This window comes from Python bivittatus, unplaced genomic scaffold (assembly GCF_059951505.1).
Source record: "Python bivittatus isolate LINGU-HERP-01145 unplaced genomic scaffold, Pbiv_v1 ctg000350_np1212, whole genome shotgun sequence".
Lineage (NCBI taxonomy): Eukaryota > Metazoa > Chordata > Lepidosauria > Squamata > Pythonidae > Python > Python bivittatus.
Window position 1 is genome coordinate 21,843,383 of NW_028277074.1, and position 16,080 is coordinate 21,859,462.

A 16,080-nucleotide genomic window follows, 5' to 3' on the forward strand; every position below is an offset into this window, starting at 1 on the left:
CACTGCTTAATGCCAAAAACTGCTATAAGAGGAAATAAATAAATATGGGCTGGGGGAGGCTTAACATTTGAGTAGTGGGAGATGTAAACTAAGGTGGGACTTCCAGGAGCTATATTAGGCATATTGGATAGGTTGTAAACTCCTGAGTACCCAACCCATGGGGAAATGGAGGAGGGTCTTTCCGCTCGGGCATAGGGAATAAAAAGTGCACGTATCTTATCACGGGGTGTGCCTACTTGCTGGACACCCGCTGTTGCAACAACGTACTCCTTTAATAAATGCTTTGCTGCTTCTCACAATTATAAAAATACAGAAGTCAAGAAAATGAAACCTATTTTTAAAACAACAGGAAAATCAGAACAGTTGATTTAACTTTTTAAACAACTTTTATAAATATATGTAATGGTCTTTCAAAAACGGAGAAAAATAGATTTCAGAAGTTCTTTTACTAAATAAATAAAATAAGCATACAAAAGGGAATAGGGGCACATTCTGGCCATTTGGCATCCTATGTCAGCCCTCACAGGAAAACCAGACAGGAAACAAGACTAGATGAACTAATTTTACTTTATTGTAAGGCTATGTTAACAGAATCTTGCAAGTATGAAAGCACAAATCTCCAGTCATCTTTTTACTGCCTGAGTAGTTAGGGCGGGTCTTTCCTGAGTTTCTTTCTTTGACCAATACCCTGTTGCGGACTCCTTTCTCTTTGATCGTTCCCTAGGTGGCATCTCTTTTCTCCATTTTCCAAGGCACCCTCACATTCCATCACATCCTACAGTCATGTGAAAAAGAAGTACACCCTCTTTGAGTTCTATGGTTTTACGTATCAGGACATAAGAAAAATCATCTGGTCCTTAGCAGTTCTCAAAAGTAGGTAAATACAACCTCAGATGAACAGCAACACATGACATATTACACCATGTCATCATTTATTTTACAAAAAGAAAGCCAAAATGGAGAAGCCATGTGTGAAAAACTAAGCACACTCTTACTGCTTCCATAGGTATGAAGAGGCTAAGTAGCAGCCAGGAGCTGCTAATCAAATGCCCTTGATCAATTGATCATCAGCAGGTGTGACTACATCTATAACAGCCGAAGTTTTAAGAGTTTGCTGGTCTTGAGCATTGAGGTGAGTGTTAACACACTGCCAAAGAGTAAAGACATCAGCAGTAATCTTAGAGAAGCAATTGTTGCTGCCCATTAATCTGGGAAGGGTTATAAGGCCATTTCCAAACAATCGAAAATCCATCATTCTACAGTGAGGAAGATGATTCACAAGTGAAAAACATTCAAGACAGTTGCCAATCTTCCCAGGAGTGGACATCCCAGCAAATTCACCCCAAGGCAGACTATGCAATGCTCAAAGAAATTGCAAAAAATCCAAGAGTTACATCTCAGACTCTACAGGCCTCAGTTAGCATGTGAAATGTTAACGTTCATGACAGTACAATTAGAAAAAGACTGAACAAGTATGGTTTGTTGGAAGGGTTGCCAGGAGAAAGCCTCTTCTCTCTAAAAAGAACATGGCAGCACGGCTTAAGTTTGCAAAGTTGCATCTGAACAAATCACAAGACTTCTGGAACACTGTCCTTTGGACAGACGAGACCAAAGTGGAGATGTTTGGCCATAATGCACAGCGCCACATTTGGCGAAAACCAAACACAGCATATCAGCACAAATATCTCATATCAACCGTCAAGCACAGTACTGGAAGGGTGATGATTTGGGCTTGTTGTGCAGCCACAGGACCTGGGCATCTTGCAGTCACTGAGTCAACCATGAACTCCTCTGTATACCAAAGTATCCTAGAGTCAAATGTGAGGCCATCTGTCCAACAGCTAAACTTGGCCGACATTGGGTCATGCAACAGGACAATGATCCCAAGCACACCAGCAAATCTACAACAGAATGGCTGAAAAAGGAAAGAATCAAGGTGTTGCAATGGTCCAGTCAAAGTCCAGACCTCAACCCAACTGAAATGCTGTGGCAGGACCTCCAAAGAGCTGTGCACAAACAAATGCCCACAAACCTCAATGAACTGAAGCAATGTTGTAAAGAAGAGCGGGCCAAAATTCTTCCACAAAAATGTGAGAGACTGATAAAGTCATACAGAAAACGATGGCTTCAAGTTATTGCTGCTAAAGGTAGTTCTACAAGCTATTGAATCATAAGGTGTAGTTAGTTTTTCACACATGGCTTCTCCATTTTGGCTTTCTTTCTGTAAAATAAATGATGACACTGTGTAATATGTCATGTGTTGTTGTTCATCTGAGGTTGTATTTACCTACTTTTGAGAACTGCTAAGGACCAGATGATTTTTATTATGTCCTGATACGTAAAACCATAGAACTCAAAGAGGGTGTACTTTCTTTTTCACACGACTGTATAACCTGTGCTCAGGGTGCCTTGCAGCAATAAAATCATATCTCAAACTTTAAAAAAAACTTAAAACATTGAAACATTATTATTAATAATACATAAAGGCTAACAACATTTACAGTCAAATTTGATAAGGATGCTCAAGCATCAGGAAGGACCAGGGTAAAAAGGTAGTGTTTAGCTATTTCTAAAAATTCCAAGTGAAGGAATCTCCCTGATGATCATCGGAAATTTGTTCCAAAGGTCTGATAATGATCATACACCCTAATAATCTCTGGCAAGTAGGATAATCTGTCAGATCTCATAGTGGTCTGATCAGTGTGGGAATAAAATCAAATATATGTTCCAAAACCATCCGTGTCATGGGTTTTGTGGATCCTCAGGATTTTGATTTAAGACGCAGAACATCCAATGCTGCTAGTCATTTTTTTTCCTTCTTTTTATTTAGCAAAGTAACACAAGGCCTTACTTTTTATTCTAGGCCAGATTCCTTTCTACCTGCTCCACCACTTTCTTTACATGATAAGCCATGGAGAAATTGTCATAAAGCACATTAAAAACAACAGATGCCAAACTGATACATGGTTATCACACACTTCTAAGGTAAATACTTCTCTACTAGCTAAGTACAGCTTCCTGCTCCTGATAAAGCCTATATTATTATGTGTGTAATTAGACTGTTGGGTAAATATGAGTATCCCCACTTTAAGGTAAGAAAGGGATAATTATGTTGGCTGGCATTTTTTCTTGCTCTCTCTCAGGTGGCAGTTACTCTCTTGCTCCCCCTTTCTCTTTAGTCTCCCTTACTAGAACCATCCGCATAGGGTAGAATTGTCGCACAAAAAGTCTTCTTTAATGACCTTCTCTGGATTGCATCACATTTCACTTCAGATAATCTTCCCTGGCTTCTCCTTGAATCAATAAGAAAACTTCAACAGCCCACACTGTCTATATGCATGTTGATATGCCAGCCATTACACCTCTATCTCTCTCCTTTTTCTATTGACTCCACCTGTCACTTCCCTTTTCCCAACTCCCAGAAAGTCTCTACTTCCTTCCTACGAAAAAGTTAATGACTATGGAAATGATGTTATCTCACTTATTTTTGGGGTACTGCTATCAGCTAGAAAGAACAAAATGAATTACAGGTAGTCCCTGGGTTAAGAACGCCCAGGTTACAGATGATCCATAGTTAAGAGCGGAGCCTACTGTAGCAAAATTTGAGTTAAATACACAATGATTCAAGTTAAATACACAATGGTTCGAGTTAATTACACACTACTACTTAAACATTATACATTAATACTATTCCAGCTTACATACAAATTCAACAAGGACAGACCTTGGCAATAGAACTCATTCTTAAACTGGGGACTATCTGTATATGACTGTCTGGGACATATCTGGCAGGAAGCTAGAGAGGCATAGGTGACTGCAGGTGGGACTGTCACCATCTTTCAAAGAAATGTATGAGAAAGAGATTAAGTGCCACCTCTTCCTATCACTTATTCAGCCCTCATTAAACTCTTGGAAATGGCTTCTACCATTTAAAACAAGCCATTGTGCTAATAATACATGAATGTGTGCAGAAAAATTCCTAAGCTGTTTCCAGAGTCAAGACTGACTAACTGCCTACTCTTTTCCTCAAAACATTGCTCTTCCTGACATGTAGAAGCAACAGTGAGAAACAGGGTCTGGTTCACTTCTGAGAACACTCCACAGAGGTCTCTCTTCCATAATTCTATAAAACTATAGAATTTTACAGAATTATGGAAGTTACTAGAAATGTGCTCTGCTTTGGATTCAGTGTCATGAAGTACACAAAAGCATAATAATGAATAAAATAATGAAAATAATGTCAATAACAATTTAAAGCAGCAATGCACTGCTTTGATAAAAGGGTCCAAAGATCCTTTGGGCAATAAATCTGAGGTGCTCCACACCCTCTAAGCATAACTACAGTTTCTGCTTAGAGAGCCTTCAGTAACATCACCAGTATTACAACAATCCTACTTTAAATTTTTCACAGGAAGTTATGTAACTTCCAGCATTAAGAAACAGCTGCTGTGAATTCTATCTTGTTTAATTGAAAGGTTGACAGCAAGAATTGGGGTTCATCATTTACTATGTAGCACTTATCATGGTGGGAGAAGGGGGAAGGATACCTGGGAGGGATAAGTGATACCTGGAGTGTACACTAAGAATATATGCATGCAACAGGGTCCACCAAGACATGAAGGTCATCCTAGCTGCCCAGTTAAAGCAAGCAGGCATCTATATTGGGAAACAGTGATGCAGGAAAATGCTGAAGACAAATAAAAACTTCAGTAAGAACAGCAAAAGCATCATTTCAGACTGCATGGGAGAAGGCAATCATAAATCACTTGCGTATTTTACCAAGAAAACCTAATGGATAGATAAGATAAAGTGAAGATACAGTGCCAAATGATGGGTGAGGAGGAAAACATAGTTGGACTAGGACATAGAAATGAAGCAAGAGAACATCTTATCAGTTTCTGCCAACAGAATTATTTCTACATTACTAACACATTCCTCAAACAATCAAAACAACCCTTATATACATACAGTACATTGACATTCCTGAATGGAGCACACAGAAATCAAATTGACTGTATTGTTAATGGAAGGAGGTAGAAGAGCTCAGTTATAACACAAAGAAATGGCCAGGGGCTGGCTGCTGAAGAACTGCTCATGTGCAAGTTCCAAGTCAAACTAAAGTAGAAGAACAAAACCAACCAGTTTCCACAATATGATCTTCAACACATGCCCATCATTTTCAAGGAGAACATCAGGAATTGTTTTGAAGTCCTGAGGAGATGCAGACTGAAATCAAAGAAATTGTTAAAGATGAATGTGAAAAAAAACTGCCAAAGATCAAGAAACAGTAGAAAGCAAACTGTATGTCAGAAGAAACTATGGAAATTGCCAAGAAGAAAAGAAAAGCCAAAGCCAAGAAAGACAAAAATCTCATGAAGGGATTTAACAAAGAATTTCAGAAAGCTGTTAGAGACAAGAAGCAGTATTACAACAACATCTATAGATATCAGAGAGAAAAAACAGACATGGAAAAACAACGAAAGTCTTCCAAAAGATGTCCAAACTCAGAAGGAGAATTCAACTCTAAATTTGTATGTAAAAGGATACCAGTAGACAAATAGTAACTGATTCAAAAACGATTAAAGGAAGGTGTATACTGAAATTCTTTATAATAGACATGTCAACATACCAGACACCTGAGGAGATATTCCCTATTTACAAGAATCTCTAATACTAGACGATGAAGTTAGATTAGTACTCCAGACATTACCAAGTTGTAACACTACAAGAATTGATGAAATGACTACCAAAATACAGCAAGCAACAGAAGAAGGTTCTGTAAAGGTTCTAACCAAACTATGGCAGAAAATCTGGAGAATGACATGGTAGTCAACAGACTGGAAGAGATCAGTCTACCGACCAATACTAAAGAAAGGAGTACAAACTATTGCACAATTTCTTTAATTTCACATACTAGAAAAATATGCCTTAGGATCTTCCAACACAAATTAGAGCCCTACGTGGAAAGAGGATATGTCAGATATTCCTGCTGGGTTTATAAATTATCTTCTGTTGTTCTTGAGACAATAAAAAATACCTATGTTGCCTTTAAATGAATTCAAGTCTTCAGGTGAGATGAATGTATTCTATTTCATTATTTTCCTAAAATATTGGCTGGTATACTCTGTTTGGAAAATAGGTGAAGAGCCAGATGATTGGAGATACAAAAATACTGTCCATATCTTCAAGAGTGTTAGGGGAGGAAGAGATCAAGAAACTGGTAAATTATTCTGATACCAGTGAGAAATTTAGAACAGATTATACAGCAAAAATCTGTAATCCTGGATAATATGACACTACTTAGTTAAAGGTGTAATGCTTTGTGAGGAATGAATCCCGCCAGACCTTTTTTTCCCTTTTTATTTAGGTTAGTAGTTTACAATCAGATTGTGGGAATTCTATGAAGAAATTGACAAATATCTTCCTTATTTCAGCAAAGCATTTTACAAAATTCCCAAAAATAGTCTGGCTAGCATATTTATATAACTACATCAGGCCAAACAAACTTGCTTATACTCATCAATGGTTCCTCATCAGAATGGAGGGAAACTTCATGTGAAATGCTGCAAATATTTTACTTGGGCTCAAGAACCTTTAGTATTTTAATAGTAATATAGATGAAAGTAGAAGGAATCCATAGCACTTTTGCAGATGAAAGAAAATGACCATGATACAATGGGAAACTGATCTTAAAATCAAAAACAAAATTAACAGAGAAAAATAATGTTCTACTTTTGTAAGAGGGGTGGAATAAGATGGAGGTACTTAGCTCTGCAGCAAAATATATGAAAATGAGTTTATCCTGGAAAGAGGACTAAAGGAAATATGGGAAATATGATAGCACTCATCAATACTTGAAGGGATGTCATGTGAAAGAGAACAAAAACATGTTCACTTCTGTCCAAAGAGATGGGCTATATCTAATGAGTTTCAGTAACAGGAAGATAAATTTAGGATGAATATATTTAGGATGTATATACATCAAGGGGAGTGCTGGGCTTTTTCTCACTGTGGGTTTTCAAACAGAATCTAGACAATCAACTGTTGAAGATTATGGATTAGTTCTGGATTTCTTCTATCAAGAAGAGTTGGAGAATAAGCTCTATAAGATCCCTCACAATAAAATGTATGACATGACTACAGGTTCTGTATTTTACATATAACAGACACATTAAAACAAAGCATATTTGGCAAATTAGGTCCTCTCTGCCAAATGCTTATTAGAAGAATAAAGATAAGTGGATGTTCTCACCTCTTCTCCTTGATGGTCATTATATTTTCAATGTTACCCCTACTGTAAAAACAGTTTTCTTGTGCTTAAAAATAATCTCAGAAAGATTTGTATCTATGCTGAAGTTTGAGGCTGAGTAACTATTTCTCGCTGAAATGATTTCTTGTTTAACTCATGGAGTTAAAACTATAAGATGTGATAAAAAGTAATACAGTTAAATTATGTATTCATCTCATTCAAAATTAATTAGATTTTACTATGAGCACAACCAGATTTTTAAAACTGTCTCTCTCATCAGGCAAACAACGGATGGGGGCTTTTTCTTTTGTCATGCTTCTTTTACTTTGCTTTGAAGAGTCAGACAATCCAAATTCACAGATGGATTAACTGTATGTCTTTAGATCAGCCTGCTCCATAACTGTGCCTTAGAAACATGTGACACTGAGGATCTGTAATTCCTGGCAAATGTACTAGCCAAATGTGGACAACCAACACAAGCAGAACCTCTAGAAAAGTTTAACCATTTTCAGTCTCAACTGAGAAAATAGGGGAAAAAACCATATTTTTATAGAAAATACTTTTTAAGACATTTTTAGTTTCCATAAGAGGAGCTTTTGTAGAACACAGATTGCAAATGAAGATTGCAATGTGAAACTACTGAACTGCAGTTTATTAAGTAGCTCAGTTCTGACACAAGTGGCTTGAGTTAAGACAACAGGCTTCCAGTCACAGTAATGGTGTTCATTACTTTACCAGGTCCAGGTAGGTTACCATCAACAATATTTTGGAAATGGTCCCTGGAACAATAGTACACACATCACTTTTTGCAATTCATTTTCTCTGATCTCTAGGACAACATATGGATTAGAGGATTAAAGTGGGCTCTAATCCTTGGAAGTATTTATCTGTTAATGTACTGAGTGCAGAAAGAAACATTTTGCACATACCTAGAAAATTGGGCATTTCCATCCTACTTTCATTCCCTATACCTTCAAAAGCAGCACGGAAGCAATCTGTGATTATCTTTATCTCTGCCTATTTGAAATACTGAAAACAAGGAGTGAAAATCACTGCCCTGCTCTGATCTGCTGGACTTCTTGCAATAACAAGAAATGGCTCAACCCCCACTCCACACAAAAAGGGAGGGAAGGAAAAAAAATATCCAGGAGACTGGCTCTTTGCAGATTGATTTTTCCTGCACCAGAGGGAAAAATGACGAAACACTTGTAAATTTCATCCCTATTCTTTTTGTTATTTTGGAATACTGAGCGGAAGCTAGAAAGTCTTCAAGCTAATGCATTTCCCTTACAAGACTTGAAGCTCAGGAGCTTAGAAGAAGGACTGAGACAATCACCATAAAAAAGAAATCGAGCCACCTCTCCCACTCCCCCTTCCCCCTCCACACCCAAAAAAGCAGCCGTCTTCAACTACCCTGCAGTTGAACTGGAAATAAATCACTTCAGGTCTCCAGCACTGCTGACACAGAGCCACAAAAATCCAGGATTGCTTTCAATTTGGCACAGAATCATGTGGATGTACCCCTACATAGTAAATAACCTGAAGATGTCAAGGACTGTAGGGAAAGGCAAAAGACCCCCAGAAACTAACAAGGCCACAGTAAAACAATAATACTTATTATTCAGCATGATGGGTTATTGTGGAGATTTACATTAGCTGTAAAAAAAACTCTTCATCAAGAAGGAACAGCTAAAGAAAGATACAGGGCTGTATAATCACTGCAATTTCCTCGAGGCTTCCAGCTATAGCTCCAGCTTTGCTGTTAGTCATTGCAAAAATAAGACACCACCATCTCTTTAGATTTTTCAGAATGTTCCTCTTGGAACAAATTGTGCTTTACAAACACTCTCTGTATAATGCAGCACACGTACGCACACAGTCAAGGTAACAGCCATGGGAGAAACTGCAAGACTGCCTATCACCACAAAGTAAATTTCATATCCAAATGAACTATTTTCAGCTGTTACATACAAATCTTTGCAACCCCAAATACAGCTTCAGAAAGAGACATAGAATGCATGAGAATATTCATTCTTTACTCAGTTACTATTACAATGTCCTTTCTTTGATTCTTAAGAGAAAAAAAAAGCTTCAGCAGCCATTTTGGTGTGTGTCCAGAGGCAGTCTGAGAGCAGTGTTTTCCAAAATGTGGGCATGAGTTCTTATTTCCACTTTATATAAAAATAGTTTTATGTTGAAAATCCAAAAACTTTCATTATCTTTGTGTCATCAGAATAATCCAGTTAATCTTACATTCTTCTAGAATCCAACAATTCCTATCTGAGGGAGGAAGGTCAAATAGATCTTCAGGATTGGTTAGTGCTGCCTGGACAGCCTAAAGTGTTCTAGGCTTTCTTGATTCCCTCAAGGAGATTATATCAAAGCTATTCAACATTTCTGCCCTTTGGTCATACAGTAAGTGAAGATTTTTGATTCAGTACTACATGGGGTATTTGTATTCCAGAAAACATAGACTGACCAAAGGAATACAATTAGAACAGTGGTTTTATTTGTTAAATCCTTTTTGCAATATAAAATGTGGGAATCTTTCAAATCTTTTTGAAATATGCATCTTGGGAAACTTCTGATTCCTTCCAACTCTTCGATTCTACTGTGAGTAAATACTTTTGAGAAGGATGAAAAATAAATTAAATAGTAAAACCACTTAATTGAGTCATATTTATCTATACAACAAAAAGTCTGGAGTGTTTATTAAATGACATTAGAAACAGACTGCTTGGAAAACAATGAAACAATGAACCAGATACAAGGGCTCTGTATACAGCAAAATATTAAAAAGTCAAAGCGACACAGGGAGGGTTATAAAACAAATCTTTTTGTTTTTGTTTTTGTTGAGCTTCTCCAAAATAAGCAGAATGGCTCAAGCATTTGCAGAAAACAATTCTTTGGATCTAGAAAATGGAGGGGACAGACAAAAGAATTGGGGAACTAGTTTCCCTCAGCACAACTATGAATAACAAATCCCAGTATTCTTGCCATTGTACCATGATGGCTATGGCTATTGGGATTACTTCAACATCTGGAAATGACCATCCTGTTCTACAATATGACCTTAAGTTAATTTGGAAAAGGTCATCACTCAATGTAGATGATATGTTTAGGAGGGATGGATCCTAAATTTATGTCTTAGCTTCTCCCTCTAAGGAAGAAAAAAATTCCTGCCTGAGACTGTGGAGACAGTTTCCCTGTTTCTTTGTTTTGGAATTATAATCAGTTTTAAGCCCTAAAGATAAAAGAAACATCATTATTGTTGTTGGTTGCACAGTCAGCCAGATGTTTAGATTGGATTTGGCATTTTTATCCACCTATCAAGTCCTTCCCAAGGACCTGGGATAGGCAGATGTTGTTGTTTGATGGTGTTAAAGGTATCATCAGAGGACATAAGTAAAGCTGCCTTTTGCAATTGACTGATGGTGATTTTGTCAATGCCAATGGTCTTCAAGTGGTACTCCAGATGTTTTGGGATTGCACCCAAGGCGCCTATTACTATTGGTGCTATCTTTGCTTTCTTTTGCCACAGTCATTCTATTTCTATTTGCAGATCTTTGTATCTTGTGATTTTTTCCATTTCTTTCTTTTCTATTCTGCTGTCCCCAGGTATTGCAATGTTGACTATCCAGACTTTTTTGTCTTTCTTATCAACAGTTGTTAAGTCTGGGGTGTTATGGGGAAGGTGCTTGTCTGTTTGAATTCTGAAATCCCAGAGCGCTTTACCTTCTTCATTTTCTATTATTTTGTCTGTTTTGTGGCCTCATCAGTTCTTGCTTGCAGGTAAATGGTATTTCTTGCAGATATTCCAATGCACCATTGTTGCTAATTTGTCATGCCATTGTTTGTAGTCACTCTGTGTGATCTTCTTGCAGCAGCTAACTAGGTGGTCCACTGTTTCTTCAGCTTCTTTGCAGAGGCGGCATTTGCTGTCTGTTGCTGTCTTTTCAATTCTGGCTTTGTATGCATTTGTTCTTAAGGCTTGGTCCTTAACCTATGCTCCTTGATAAGTAGAGTCTGTCAACGTCACTGCATGGATGAAGGGCATGATTCACTGTCATTATTTTTCTGGTCTTCCTATCTAGGGATTCCAGTTCTGCTTAATAGTGGATTGAGTCCAGTCCACTATTCCAGCTGGGTATCTAATGACTGGAATTGCCCAGGTATTAATTGCCTTGATGGTATTAGGGTTTGGATTTTAAGATCTTCTTCATTCTCATGATGTATTCACTACTAACCTTCTTCTTGACTTCAGTGTAGTTGATGCTGTCAGCTTGAAGGATGTCCAGGTATTTGTAGTGATCTTTTTCATCCAGACTTTTGATGTTATTTCCATAGGGCATCTTGATTCCTTCAGTTTTCACTATTTTCCCCTGTTAATGGTAAGGGTGGACATTTGTCCAGTCCAAACTCCATTGCAATATTTTGTCTGTATATTCGGACAGTGTTGAGCAGCAATTCTATTTCGGATGGTGTTTTTCCATACAGCTTCAGATCGTCCATGTAAAAGAGGTGGCATAGCCAGGCAGAAGTTTTTGATGCTTGATACCCATGGTCTGACTTGTTCTGTATTGTTGACAGAGGAATCAATGCAATGACAAACAGTAATGGTGATAGTGAGTCTCCTTGAAAGATTCTTCTCTTGATATTAACCTCTCCCAGTCTATCGCCATTGACCAGCAACTGTGTCTTCTATTGTGCCACTGATCTTTGCACAAAGCTTCTGATGTTTCTCTTGACTCTTGTTATTTCTAGGCACCTGATTATCCAGGCAGGGAATTGAATGCCTTTTTGTAATCAATCCAAGCTACATTCAAGTTGGTCTTCCTTCTCTTGCAGTCTTCCAAAATCATTTTGTCAATTAAGACCTGGTCTTTTGTTCCTCTGCTGTTTGGGCAGTTTCTTTCTGCTCAGGTAGAAAGAGCTTGTTTTCAACTAGATTCTGTTAGACTGCATCAGCTACAACATTGGTTAGCAATCTGAAAGTTGTTGGTAAGCAGGTAATTAGCCTGTAGTTGCCTGGTGCTGCCCCTTTTGCTGGATCTTTCATTATCAGGTATGTTTTGCCAGATGTTAACCAATCTTCAATTTCACCTTCTTGCCATATGTTGTTAAACTGCTTGGCAATGAGTAGGTGTAGGCCAGTCAGATGTTGTAACCAAAAGCAGTTCATCTTCACCAGGTGCTGACCAATTCTTGATCTTCCTTGCGCTTTTCTCCACCATTTCTGCTGTTATTACAAGTTCTTTCATTTCAGCTTCTTTTTTATTCTTATCCACCTCTGTTATCCAAGCTGCATTCTTGTTATATTTCTTTGGGTTGACCCATAGCTGCGCCCAGAACTGCACTGTTTCAAGTATTGATTGGTTCATTGCAGTCTCTCCATTGATGGATTGGTAGAAACATTTCTGATTTGACTGAAACTGGAGATTCTGCCTATAGTGTGCAATTCGAGCTTCATATCTGCTCATCTTCTTGGCTATGGCTGTTATTTGCTGCTTTATTATTTCCAGTGTTTATTTGATCTTCCTTGTTTCTAGGTGATATTCCTTGACCAGGTATTCTTTGGTCTTCTTGTTCTTCAGCTTCTTTTCTTTCATCTGTTTTAGCTTGCTTGCATCTGATCTTAGCATGCTGATCTTATTGTCCAACCTGATTTTCCATTTTGGTAGTGCACTGTTTGGCTTTTTTTTCTTGTTTGTTGATTTTCCATTCAAGGTATTCAGTTATAACTGGAACTGTGCTGTACATTAGTTGGTTTGTTTCTTGCAGCGAGCTGGTGCTTATATTTGATATTACAGTATTGGCATCTTTTAACACTTGTGCTAGCTATTTCCTTGTAACAAGTTTCAATGCAAGCAACCTTATTCTGTACTTTTTGTGCTGTTCTAGATGCTCAGTTATTCTTTGTTTCAATTCCTCTTGTTTTTTAGTTAGAGGGCTTTATTCTTTCTGAGGAGAAGTCTCTACTGTCTGTGGTACTTCTGGCAAGGCTTTCGTTTCTTTGCCCTGGGTACATCTTTGTAGTTCTTCCAATTCTATTTCGGTGAATACTTTATTTTGCATTATAAATTGATGCTGATCTGTTATTTCGGATTCTGGATGTTGTTCTTTCCAGAACTGGTGCATTCTTTTCAGATATCCTCTTTTCGTTGGACTTGGTTTGTAATAGCAGATCATTATTTCTTTGTTTTCAGTCTTTGTATATTCGCAACAGGTAAACAGCTTTTATTATTATTGTTGTTGTTGTTGTTGTTTGCCTGGATTTGGCATTTCCCCCCTGGCCAAATTCAGGTGAGCAACAATGAAAGAAGGAAGAAGGAAGAAGGAAGAAGGAAGAAGGAAGAAGGAAGTTTTTTACTTGTCACAAATATATGAAGATTGAAAACAAAGAAATTATTATTATTATTATTATTATTGGCATGCATCATCATCATCATCATTATTATGCCAACTGAGCATCTAGAACAGCACAAAAAGAACAGAATAAGGTTGCCTGCATTGAAGCTTGTTACAAAGAAGCAGCTAGTACAAGTATTAAAAGATCAATATACCTCTGAACAATATACATCTTTAAAAAATTGTGTACCTTATGAAATTTTCCTTTCCTTGGACTTGGCAAATATGCATCTTTTTCTCACACATTCCCCTAGTTATCTGAGGGTAAGTATGAATGTAATATTGCATTCAGCCCTTTTCCTAGAAGGGCATCATGGACGCTATAAGGACTGCCACTGCATGGCAATGAGTAGAAAAACTCTCTGCATGCTTTGAGGTTGCTCATTTATGACCAACAACTTTTGCATAAAGCCTGAATTATCTAGTTTCTTATTGAATCAAATAGAAATAACATTTAGCTTGCTACCTTACTTATGGCAGATGCCTGAAATAACCCAGAACTCTTCATTCTTTTTAAAAGATTGAAAAATCATCACACAAATATTTATCTGCAAACCAATAGTGCAGTGTCTAACATGTGTTGCTAGGTTACCACCAGGAATCTGCAACCTAAGTCAGTGTCATCACTCTCTACAAATGATCAGATGCCTAGCACAGTTCTATGATAATGGACCACAAACTGTATCACTGAAGATCTGGTAACTTAGTTAAATCAATGCAGTTAACCAGAGCTGATTCCAGACTACAACACTGGCAAGAACACTAACTATTCGGGGATGGACGATGCAGGCCTTAGGCCTCACAGTATCTCACACTAAGGTCTATATGTTTGGTTCCAAGATGTACCGGGTCACCACTCGCACTAATGTTTTTTATTTTTCATTTTAATACAGTATATGCACTCTTTAGGAGAGAGTTGCAAACGTCCCCTTCCTTTTTGATGCTGCTTTTAACTTCTTCATCATACCCTAATTTTCCAACCTCAGTTTCTCCCATGTTCTTTTCTTTTAGATTCTTTTCAAGGTCCTGGTGTTTACTGATAATACATTCCATGGCATATCTCGGAGAACACCTTTCTTAAATTTTCTCTCATGCCAGCTTCCAGCTTCTTCTTACTCTGAATTCCAATTTGTTACCAAACAAGAGTTGCCATGGTGTCTTTAGATCTTTTGTACCAAGAGCAGAACAATGAATTCTCTTACAAGATCAGCAATTATACTTCTTTGTTGGTTTTCCAGAAGGGATGTAGAACTTATCCCATTTCTGCTTTTGATGCAGTTAGCACATTTTCTATCTAAGTGCTATTTTTCTTGGACATTTTTTGGTCAATTTGTTATGATTAACTTTTATACATTACTGTGTACTACTCTGAATATAGAATGCTGCTTATTACCTTGAAAAAGGATGTTTTATGTCAAAACAAAGTATGAACATGTATAAAACATCCAAGGATTCTGTATGCCACCCAAAATGCAAAGAATTATCTCAACAGTATAATTAAAAAAAGGAAAGCTAAGATATACGGTCTCTGTCAGTTAACTGAAAAAAATGCCAAGCCAAATTTAGACAATCACAGAAAAACAGAACTGTTTCCAAGTGAATAAACAAAAACAAAGATTTGTCTTTATTTGTTAAAACCCCACTTCAACAAGAAATTGATTCAATGAGGATCTGAAGTTATTATGGTTCAAGCACAGCCACCTCCTTCTGTATTTTATTATTTCCTGTCAGGTTTTTTTTATGAAATGAGCAGTTGGGGGGAAAAAAAGCTTTTTATTTTCCAGATATATTGTCAAAATGTGTAAAATAAACACTAATTTGTGCTGAATATAATGTTGACCTAATGTGGGTTATCTCTTATTACACTGAGAACAAACTTAAGAGTACTTTTCAATAGTAACTGTGTTGATACACTGCATCAAACGATGCATCAAACCAATTTTGCAACACAGCATTGTGAGTTCTAGGGTATAATATCTCTGATTAAAAAGTTTCCACAGCTCCTCATAATTGCACATATTTGCAACTTAGCCTGATGCCCCCTGTCAGTACCAAAATAGTACAGTAATTCTGAAGCTGGCCTCATCTGGCATCATTCAGCCTTGAGACTTACTCTGTGATCTTAGTTGGATCACAATTTCTCAGCCTTGTTATGAAGATAAACTGGACAAGAAGTATCTATATCATGTTAAGTTCTTTATAGTAATTGATAGTAGAAGCTAAAGTCCAGCTGACATAACTAGAAGCTTCTTTCCCTAGGTTAATAACACAGGGGGGGGGGAGAACAATTCATTCATTTGATCTCCAGTATAAGAATTTCTAAAATGAAGTTACTGTTTGTTCTGTTAGTTTGAGTTGTGGAGAAACCAGAACTTACAAACAGAAAGTCACAATTAAATCACCCTTACCACAGGTTTTTATAC